At 44.6% G+C, this 11,368-nt stretch overlaps 1 pseudogene; it reads left to right on the top strand.

Moving 5' to 3' along the window:
• Positions 1-296: 296 nt before the first annotated feature.
• LOC116474310 (uncharacterized) lies at positions 297-1,360 on the top strand (annotated as a pseudogene).
• Positions 1,361-11,368: the final 10,008 nt, after the last annotated feature.

The raw sequence follows: 11,368 nt of genomic DNA, 5'->3' as shown, positions 1-11,368 counted from the left end.
CCACCACCTTCTTCTTTCCCCGCTTCCCTTCTCCCTCTCGCCGCTCCCACTTCTTCTCCCAGCACTCTTCTCTTAGCCCGTCTTTCTGCCGTTTTCTTCCCCTCTCCCTACCTCATCCTCTTCTCTCCCACTGGTCTTCTTCCCCCTCCGTCTCTTTCCCCAAGATCTTCGCCGCTTTCCCCTCCCTTCTTCTCCTCCCCAACCCGTCCTCTTCCCTTCTCCCTCCCCACCCTTTTCTTCCCTTCACCCTTTTTCTACCGTCTTCTTCCCCACCTTCTGCCCTTTCCCTCCCCTCTTCTTCCCGACCCTTCTCCTTTCCCAACGTCTTCCCACCTTCTTCTCCCCTCTCCCTCACCGTCTTCTCCTCTCTTCTCCTCTCCTTCCCCACTGCGGCGTTCCCGCATCCTCTTCTGCCCTCTCCCTACTGTCTTCTTCCCGCACCTTCTTCTCCCCCGCAGATTTTTCCCCCTTCCCCACCGTTTTCTTCCCCTCAGTCTCTCTGCTTCATCGCAGCACGGGTTCCTGCGGCGGTAGCTTTTCCTTCCATCTCCTTCTCTCCACCTGCTCGCTTCCAGTCTCCACCTTCCCGCCTATTCCCGCAGCAGTCTTTCCGCCGCTCCCTCTTCTCCCCTCCCCCTCCCCCTCCTCACCGTCTTCTCCTGGCCTATTACCCCCAACCGTTTTCTTCCTCACCCCGCACCGTTTTCTTCCTATGTCTTCCCACCTTCTCGCAGCAGCGTCTGTCTGCCGCAGTCTTCTTCCCACCCTCTTCTCCTCTCCCCAGAGTCTTCTTTCCCAGCCTCTTATTCTCCATCTTCTTGCCGCCTCCATATCCCCACCTTCTTCTCGCAGCAGCGTCTTCCTGCCGGCTTTTCTCTCCCCGCACCGTCTCCTCTCTTCCTCTCCCCACGCCGTCTTCTCCCTTCACTGTCTTCTTCCCGCGCATTCCCCATAACCGTTTTCTCCCCCCAGTTTTCTTCCCCTCACACCGTTTTCTCCCCACGTCCTCCCACCGTCTCGCAGCAGCGTCTGTCAGTTGCAATCTTCTTCCCACTCTCTTCTCTCCCTCTCCCCATCGTCTTTTTTCCCAGCCTCTTATTCTCCGCCATCTTCTTCTCCTCCCCACCATTTTCTTCCCGTTTCCATCTCCCCACTTCGCAGCAGCGACTTCCTGCCGTGTTTTTCTCTCTTCGCACCCTTTTCTCCCCTCTTCCACTCCCCACCGTCTTCGCCCCCGAGCGTCTTCTTGCGCACTCCCTTCTCGCGCTCTCCCACTGCCTTTCATCTAGAAGCTCTCCACGCATGCGCGCGCCTGTGTCCTTGCGCCGGTGCGTGTCTATGCGCCCAGGTAGCCCCATGAGCTGGGCCCCTGAGCTCCGCCCTAGCAGCCAACAGGAGACCCTGGAGAGTCGCTGCCTGTGCCATCACGGCTGCCCCCGCCCCCGCCCCCACCTCAGAACTGAACAGTGTTGGCTGCGGGCGGAAGACTGCGGGGAGAGGGGGAGGAGGGGACGGAGAGGGTGGGAAAGACCTTGGAAAGTGGCATGGGGAGAAAGAAGGTGGGGAAAAAGACAGTGGGGAGAAAGTGCAGGGAGAAGACAGTGTGGTGGAGAGGACATTAGAGGAAAACGGTGAGGAGAGGGAGAAAGGAGAGTGGAAAAGAAGACGGTGATGACAAGGCCGGGCGCGGCGGCTCACGCCTGTAATCCCAGCACTTTGGGAGGCTGTGGCGGGCGGAATACAAGGTCAGGAGTTCGAGACCTGCCTGACCAACATGCTGAAACCCAGTCTCTACTAAATACAAAAATTAGCCGGGCGTGATGGCGAGAGCCTGTATTCCCAGCTACTCCAGAGCCTGAGGCAGGAGAATCGCTTGAACCCCGGAGGCGGAGGTTGCAGTGAGCTGAGAACGCACTATTGCACTCCAGCCTAGATGACAGCGTGAGACTCCATCTCAAAAAAGAAAAAACTACAGTGGGGAGAGGGCGAGGGGAAGAAAATAGTGGGGGAAAAAGACCACCGAGAAAGGGAGAAGAGGTGGGAGAGCTGTATTTCACTGAACATTCCTCAGTTAAAGTTAAAGTGTTCTCATAAGTTCGTGTGTTTTCAACTTTTGCTCTTCCAGTTGGTATATTATTTTCTTCCTCCATCTCCTTTATAACTCCAACGACATTTCTCTTTTTATTTTTCCAATGTTTTTCGTTCTTCTAAGAACATTCTTAACGCTGGTAACACTTTACAATGTTGCAAAGCTCTGAATCCTATTTCCTGTCATCTCTTCATGCTTCCGCATTGAGGTATCAGGAGATTTTCCTCCTATTACTTTATTTACACTAGGAACACTTCAGCTTGGCTAGACCTGTTTTCTACTTAATTTTTTTCAACTTCAAGCTTGGCAAACCCAAATATGGTCCTTTTGTTTGTTTGTTTTTGAGACCGAGTCTCTCTCTGTCGCCCATGCTGGAGTTAAGTGGCAAGATCTCGGCTCACTGCAAGCTCCACCTCCCAGGTTCACGCCATTCTCCTGCCTCAGCCTCCCAAGTAGCTGGGACTACAGGCACCCGCCACCACGCCTGGCTAAATTTTTGTATTTTTTTAGTAGAGACGGGGTTTCACCGTGTTAGCCAGGATGGTCTTGATCTCCTGACCCCGTGATACGCCCGCCTCGGCCTCCCAAAGTGCTGGGATTACAAGCGTGAGCCACCACACCCAGCCAGAATTGTGTTCTTATAATCACCTATCTCCATTTGTTGTTGAGAATGAAGAAAATTTTGGAGCATACAATTCAATGCAATGACCTTTTTTTTTTTTTTTTTGAGACAGAGTTTCGCTCTTGCTGCCCAGGCTGGAGTGCAGTGTCACGATCTTGGCTCACTGCAACCTACCACCGCGCCCTGACGTATCCTCACCGTCTTCTTTCCCACCCTCCTTTCTCCCTCTCCGACTTTCCAAGGTTCTTTCCCACCTTCCTCATACCCTCCTCCCCCTCTCCCTGCAGTCTTCTGGGCCCCACTGTCTTTTCAGTTCTGAGGCAACACTTTTCAGTTCTGACGCAGCGGCGGGGGGCGGAGGCGGGGACGGCGGCAGCAGCCGCGGTGGCACAGGCAGCAACTGCTCTCTTGGGTCTCCAGTTGGCTGCTGGGGCGGAGCTCAGGGGCCCAGCTCAGGAGGCTGCCTGTGCGCATAGACACACGGGGCGCAGGGCCACAGGCGCGCGCACGCATGGAGAGCATGGAGAGCTTCTAGGTGAAAGGCCCTGGGAGAGCGCGGAGAAGGGAGTGGGCAAGAAGACGATCGGGGGCGAAGACGGTGGGGAGAGGAAGAGGGGAGAAGAGAGTGCGGGGAGAGAAAAGCGCGGCAGGAAGTCGCTGCTGCGAGAAGGTGGGGAGATGGAAACGGGAAGAGAATGGTGGGGAGGGGAAGAATATGGTGGAGAATAAGAGGCTGGGAAAGAAGACGATGGGGAGAGGAGAAGAGGGTGGGAAGAAGACTGCAGCAGACAGACGCTGCTGCGAGAAAGTGGGAAGAAATGGGAAGAAAACGGTGTGGGGTGAGGAAGAAAACGGTTGGGGGTAATAGGCCGGGCGAAGACCCTGAGGAGAGGGAGGGGGAGGGGAGAAGAGGAAGCGGCGGGAAGACGCTGCTGCGGGAAGAGGCGGGAAGGTGGAGACGGGAAGCGAGCGGGTGGAGAGGAGGGTGGGGGAGGGTCTTGGGGAGAGGGAGACGGGAGGAAAAGCCGACGCCACAGCAACCGGTGCTGCGAGGGGGCGGAGAGACTGAGGGGAAGAAAATGGTGGGGAGGGGAAAAATGTGCAGGGGAGAAGAAGATGCGGGAAGACAGCGGTGGGGAAGAAGGAGGGGAGATGAGAAGAGGGGAGAAGACGGTGAGGAAGAGGGAGAGGGGAGAAAAAGGTGGGAAGAAGACGGTGGGGAAGGGAGGGGTGGGAAAGGAGAAGGGTCGGGAAGGAGAAAGGAGGGAAAGGGCAGAAGGTGGGGAAGAAGACGGTGGGAAAGGGAAGAGGGAGAGAGGAAGAAAAGGGTAAGGGAGGGAGAAGGGAAGAGCGGGTTGGGGGGAAGAGGACGGGTTGGGGGCAAGAAGAAGGGAGGGGAAAGCGGCGAAGACGACTTTGGGGAAAGAGACGGAGAGGGGAAAAAGATCGGTGGGAGAGAAGAGGATGAGGCAGGGAACGAGGTGGGGCGAGGGGAAGAAAACGGCAGAAAGACGGGCTGAGAGAGAAGACAGTGCTGGGAGAAGAAGGAGGGAGAAAGGAAGCGGGGAAAGACGATGGGAGAAGGTGGTGGGGGAGAAGAAGGCAGTGTGGGAGAAGAGTTGAGGGAAAAAGAAACAATAGAGATACTAACGTTTAAACGTCGTCGTCTTGAAGCAAAAGAATCAAGTGCTGCTTTAGAGTCCCGGCCTAACTTTGTTCAATAAATTCCCACTTACAAGTATCTTGTGATTGCAGTGTGGGTCATTTTGAGTACTTAGATCCAGAGCAGTCTCTGATTGTTAGTGACAGTGCTGTCAAATTGCATGCTGTTCACCAGCTATACACGAAAACATCACATTTCCTTGAAGTGCATTTTAATATGTAATTCAAAGACTTTGCCAAGAGGCTCACTGGGGAAAAAATAGAGGTGTGTGTGTACCTTTGGCTTTGAACATGGAGTCTCTGAATTCAGATTGCATTTGTTTCCCCGAATCTTTAAGAATGTGGCTGAAACATGATTGTGAATACGGCATTCATTTTGTAGGGCAGTGCATGTTATTTTAACAAAGATAGGGTAAACTGATATCCCTATATGAAAATGTAATTAATTCAATTTAATTCACTCATACAAATTTAGGTTTCCTTAATATAAAAAACCCAAAAACAGTTAAATTGCCTTAGTCTTTTAACATAACTTCATGCTTAGAGTCAAGAGAATTTGTAAATGCAATCCTGTAATGCCGGTGTTGCGTTATGCCTATATAAAATACATGTTAAACCTAAATGTTGCTTTTTTATTTGGCATTATAGAACTTAATAGAAGTTTGTGTGTTAATACTTACAGGTGAACTTGACATAAATTATTAATTGGTGGATGGTAACTTATTGCTTGTAAAATAAGCAGCTAAATGTAATGATGTAAATACATTTTATATTGTGCTATAGTTTTTTAAAAAATATTTTCTTTTGTATTCTGGTTTAAAATCCTGGAATATACTTACAGACACCTTATTTCCCCATGAAAAGGCTTCCGCTAACTATACTGTATTTCCAAGCAAATGTCTGTACTGGAACATCAAGTGTAGAAATTAAGCAAAATCTGTATTTTAGGACAGGTGCAGTGGCTCGCACCTATAATCCTAGCACTTTGGGAGGCCAAGGCAGGTGGATGGCTTGAACTCGAGTCCCAGACCAGCCTGGGCAACCTGTGAAACCCTGCCTGTACAAAAATAAACAAAAAAAATAGCCGGGCATGGTGGTGCACATCTTGTATTTTATTCAATCAAATTGAAGGCTTCATTTACCCTTGGAAAACAAAATGATTTAATGTACTCATATAGAAAATAACCTCATGCCCAAAAGGGGTTCACTTACAGCGCATGTTCATTCATTCTGTCAGACAGTGGGTTAAGTGTGTCTGAGCACCGCCTATGAGTCACGAACACAAGTCAGTATCCGCACTGAATATTACCCAAGCTTTTCCCATCTCTTACATAGAGTAGCATAGATAGCTTCATGGACTTCATCTCTTTAATTTGTTGTGGAACATTAACATGACCTCCTCGTATATAATTATCAATGCTGTTCTTAAATAGATGTTATCATCTGGATATTTACTAGACTTACAATGACTTACTGCAGATATGTCATCCATATCTAATGCATGCTATACTAATTCTGTAATCTTTACTTAGTAAGTTTCACATGGTGGTTTTGGTTTTAAATAAACTCTTGGAGATCAGGTGGTTTGTGTTTTGTTTTTGTCATGTTATTTTACTATGACGTAAAGTGGTTAAAGATTCTGGAAGCACAACTGTGCACCACCACCCACTGAAAAGGTCCATTGTTAGTTCCCTCTGTGCAAACTTTGGGTATTTAACACAGCATCCGGCATAGGCAACCTTTGCAACATTAAAACAGGAAATTGCAAGTTGAGCCATTCTTAGTCACTGATAGTCTCTCTGTGCAAATTGAACAGCATGGCCACCCTATATATACATAGGACAGTGGATTGGCTTTTTAAAACAAATTATATCCTTTTGCCAAAAAAAAAGAATATGCGTGGTAATACCTGCAAGTCACCATGCTTTCTTAAGAAAGACAGTATCTGAAAAAGATAAATGAAAACAAACTACATTTGCCTTTTTAAAAACATTCTATGTTATTGTGGAAGCAATGTTACAGAAAAAAATGGTTAGAAAAAATCAATCAGCATGAAATAAAATATTTTGAGGGTTATTGAACACTGTTCATTTTCATGCAAATAGGGCAAGGTTATTTAGCACAGGTATTTCTGTGTTCTGCGGTGCTCGAACTTGCTGTGTGTGTGAAATGGCCTACCATTAATAAAAGGAAATTTGTTGTGAAACATGTACTGTAGAATTAAGTTCAAAATCTATCTATGCTGAAGTCACTTAATTTTGTTAAATAAAACTTGGTTTCCAACGTTGTTTTTTTTCTCCAGAAAAGCACAATCTGCCAAATTCTTAACCAAGTGGAAGAGAGAAAATATTCAAGAAAAACAAAGCAATTGTGCACATCACGCTATAGTTGAAAGTATTCTGATACTGAAGCGCTATGTCCAGTATTTTAAGCTGCTTTTATACAGAGTGATTACTTGTACATTAATCTGAGAAGATTCTAGATAGAAATTCAAAGGCCTTGGGCCCAGCCAATTAAATGTGACTCTGAGAGAATCCGAGTGATACTTACTTTCCCATTTTCTGATCATTGATCAGATGGTTACAGATGCATGAAAGATACATGATTTTTAAAAACAAGATAATGTTATTTAAAATACCAGTGTTCAGTGCTTGCATTTGCAAAGAACATAAATATTAGATGATACTGAGAACATTCCTTAATAATGAGCAAAGGTAAAATGTATTATTGTTGTGATTCTGAAAAAAATGGAGAGGGTTACCATGAAATTATTAATATTTTACTTACATTTGTTACCAAATCACTGAATTCAAAAGTAGAATTGCTGAAGTCACTGGAGTTTGATACTTCAGGATTGATGGTTTTGGTTGAATTCTTTAAAAAATCAAATAAAACTATATATGGTATAAACAACTATGTTCATTTGTTTCAATAGAAATTAAATATATATATCCATACAGTATTCTTTTGTCAAATAGTCAATTGGATGGTTAACAATACTACTTCCTAGTCAGTTGCTTTGTCATTGTTAAGCTAAATTTTCAAAGAGTTTGTATGTATTTAAAATAAGATTTGACTTGTAACTTTGATAAATATGAATTTGATGGTTATATTTTGATTTGTCATAGACAAATACTGAATGATTATAGAAAATTGTTTCAATATGTCAAATTAGTTCCATGGCACCCGTGGTTGTGTAACTGTCAGTACTTGTGGGAAGGGGTCTTTTTTTTCTTAATTCTCAAGCCCATAAGCCATCATTGACAATACTCAATTCTGATTCCTTTTCTTGGAGCCACATAAAATTTAATCCTTGTCTCTATTTCTAGAAAAATCTGGAAAAACTTCCTATCACGAGAGAGTCTTTTGCCAGACAATATAATAGTTTTTCAGGGATGCAACTGCTTGGATAGATATTTTCAGTTTGGAGTTGTAAAATCATGTTCTATCATCTCAACTATTCCATATGCCAGCAGTGTTTTGGGACTGTGACATAACATTTTATTTTTCATTTTATTCACTTGGAAAAAATCAAATAATAACTACGCTGCTGACTTAGGACGCAGAGGTATTTGCTGTTTAATACAGAGTAGGAACACTGCAATTACTTGAAGAAAATGATGACATTCTTCTAGACTGAAAAATGCATGTGTCCTTGACCAAATAACAACTCTTTTTCTTGTACGGATGGCCCGGACACTCAGAAACTGCCTATTCAGAACATGGCACATCATAGAGATGAATTTTTAATAATTTTGTTTGCCCATGTTTTCTGATTGTTCTATTTCACTGTGAACTCTCAGTACTAACAATTAATAACAGATAATTTGGAGGCTGGTGTTTACAACTGATTGATCACACCAGTTACAGATTTCTTTGTTCCTTCTCCACTCCCACTGCTTCACTTAACTAGCCTTAAAAAATAATGAAAAATAGCAGGGCACAGTGGCTGATGCCTGTAATCCTAACACTTTGGGAGGCTGACGCAGGCAGATTGCCTGAGCTCAGGGGTTTGAGAGCAGTCTGGGCAACATGGTGAAACCTCATCTCTATTAAAATACAAAAAATCAGCAGGGTGTGGCAGCGTGCGCCTGTAGTCCCAGCTACTCGGGTGGCTGAGGCAGGAGAATGGCTTGAACCCAGGAGACGGAGGTTGCAGTGAGCCCATATCATGCCACTGTGCTCCAATCTGGGCAACAGAGCAAAACTCTGTCTCTAAAAAAAAATAATAATAATTAAAAATTTTAAAATGTAAGAAAAAATCATAATTTTGAGCTATTTGGCCATTTACTATCTGAAAAGTCTTTATCTTTGCATGATCTCTTCATCTTTTATATCTGGCTTAAAACTGACCATATAGGTCGGGCATGGTGGCTCATGCCTGTAATCCCTGTAATCCCAGCACTTTGGGAGGCCAAGGCCAGTGGATCACCTAAGATCAGGAGTTTGAGACCAGCCTGACCAACATGGTGAAACCCCATCCCTACTAAAAATATGAAAATTACTCCAGGTACGGTGGCTGACGCCTATAATCCCAGCACTTTGGGATGCCGAGGCAGGCAGAGGTCAGGCATTCGAGATCACCCTGGCCAATATGGTGAAACCCCAACTCTGTTAAAAAACATAAAAAATTAGCCAGGTGTGGTGGCGCACACCTGTAGTCCCAGCTACTCTGGAGGCTGAGGCAGAAAAACTGCTAAAACCCGGGAGGCGGAGGTTGCACTGATTCCAGACCACAGTGTTGTACTCTAGCCTAGGCAGCAGAGCAAGATTTTGTCCAAAAAAAAAGAAAGAAAATTAGCCAGGCATGATGGTGCTTGCCTGTAATCTTAGCTGCTGGGGGGACTGAGGCATGAGAATCACTTGAACTTGGGAGGTAAAGATTGCAGTAAGCCGAGATCACGCCACTGCACTCCAGCCTGGGTGACAGAGCAGAGCGACCCTGTCTCAAAAAATAAAAGCAAACAAACAAAAACCTCACCATATGTTATTTTTGATAGTTCAGTAACCATAGTCAGTAATCATAGTCCATTGATAAGAAAACTACCTCACAACCTGACCTTGGATCCCAAAATATCTAAAGCAACCACAATCTACATTTACTAACTCCAAGAGACAGCAGTGGCTATTACTGTTAGAGCCTTTGTCTTTTTAAACATAATTCTATGCTGCGACAAAAAACGACATTTATAAATATAAACATTTTATTTGTAGTATAGCATACATTCAAATGAGGTGCTTGCATAGATATTTTGACAAATATTGCCATTTCTCTTTTAACACATAGGTCCTTAGTAAGCACTGCTTTCTAACACCAGTTTAAAACATTTTTTAATTCCTTTCATCTAACCAATTACAATATAAAAGTTTCAAGAATGGCACAAAGAAACAAAAAATTATTTGTCAAGGTAAACAATATTATCAGACATAATCAAGAACATTTTTATAGGATAACTTTGTGAGGTCAACAACAAAACAACACAAGTGAGAGAAAATTTCAAATACCATTTTTTATGATGAATAAATGTCAGATTTATCCTTCTGATAAAGACAGACCAGGTATCCTAGAATAATTTAAGTTAGGTTTTATATGTAAAATAACATTTTAAAACAAATCAGGTCCAGGCATGGTGGCTCATGCCTATAATCCCAGCACTTTGGGAGGCCGAGGCGGGTGGATCACCTGAGGTCAGGAGGTCGAGACCAGCCTGGCTAACATGGCGAAACCCCGCGTCTACCAAAAATACAAAAATTAGTAGTGGCATGCATCTGTAGTCACAGCTACTCGGGAAGCTGAGGCAGGAGAATCCCTTGATTCTCGGAGGCGGAGTTTGTAGTCAGCCGAGATTGTGCCACTGCACTTCAGCCTGGGTGACAGAGCAAGACTCCATCACAAAAAAATAAAAATAAAATAAATAAAAATAAATTGGAGGCAATAATTTAATTTTTTTTTTAACAGTAACTGAGTTAATGCACAGCTAAGAATTGTCAGGCTGAGATTTGGAGAGAAAGGGCATCTAGAGAAATAAGAGCTGCTTTGCCCTGGAGCCATTTGTTACTTTGGATGGAGTATCTACCCAGGTTGTGTTAAACCTCTGTTAGTCTTGCAGAGGCCCCCAGTTTGGTCATGGCTATCAAAAGCTGCTGGTGCATTAAAGCAGTGAGAAGGAACCAGAATTCACCCAATCACCACAGCAGGCTGACTGCTCTCCACCTGAGTGCCCCGAAAGGGTTCCAACTCCAAATTTTTATGAAAGTAATTCAGAATTTGATTGTCCTTATACTTCTGGCATGAGCAAATCGCAATCATTTGAGAAAGAAAACATTAGTTGGGCCTCTAAAGACAGACAAAACCAGTTGTTCACCACTATATTTTGTACATTTGCTCAAAGATATGAGGGTCAATGAAGAAAAAAGACACTGTGAGAAGGAATAAACAGATGCCAAGGAAAAAGAAAAAAAATGTGTCAAAGGGCCGGGCGTGGTGGCTCATGCTTGTAATCCCAGCACTTTGGGAGGCCGAGGCGGGTGGATCACGAGGTCAGGAGATCGAGACCACGGTGAAACCCCGTCTCTACCAAAAATACAAAAAAAAATTAGCCGGGCGTGGTGGCGGGCGCCTGTAGTCCCAGCTACTCGGAGAGGCTGAGGCAGGAGAATGGCGTGAACCCGGGATGCGGAGGTTGCAGTGAGCCGAGATCGCGCCACTGCACTCCAGCCTGGGCGACAGAGCAAGACTCCCTCTCAAAAAAAAAAAAAAAAAAAAAAAAATGTGTCAAAGCAACTAGAATTACTATATTCAAAGACATGAGGTCAAGCTTGGAAACTTCAACAAGAAAGTGGAAAGTATAAAAGTGACAGATTAGGGTAAATAACACACAAAAATTCAAAGACTAAAAAATGTGAGGAAGAAAAAGGTCACTCAATATATGAGTTTAACAGCAAATGAGACACAGCTAAGTAAAGAAGCAGTGAATTATAATTGATATCATAAG

Source organism: Hylobates moloch, unplaced genomic scaffold, assembly GCF_009828535.3.
Source record: "Hylobates moloch isolate HMO894 unplaced genomic scaffold, HMol_V3 SCAFFOLD_10, whole genome shotgun sequence".
In the NCBI taxonomy this organism is placed as follows: Eukaryota; Metazoa; Chordata; class Mammalia; order Primates; family Hylobatidae; genus Hylobates; species Hylobates moloch.
This window is presented reverse-complemented; position numbering and strand designations above follow the sequence as displayed.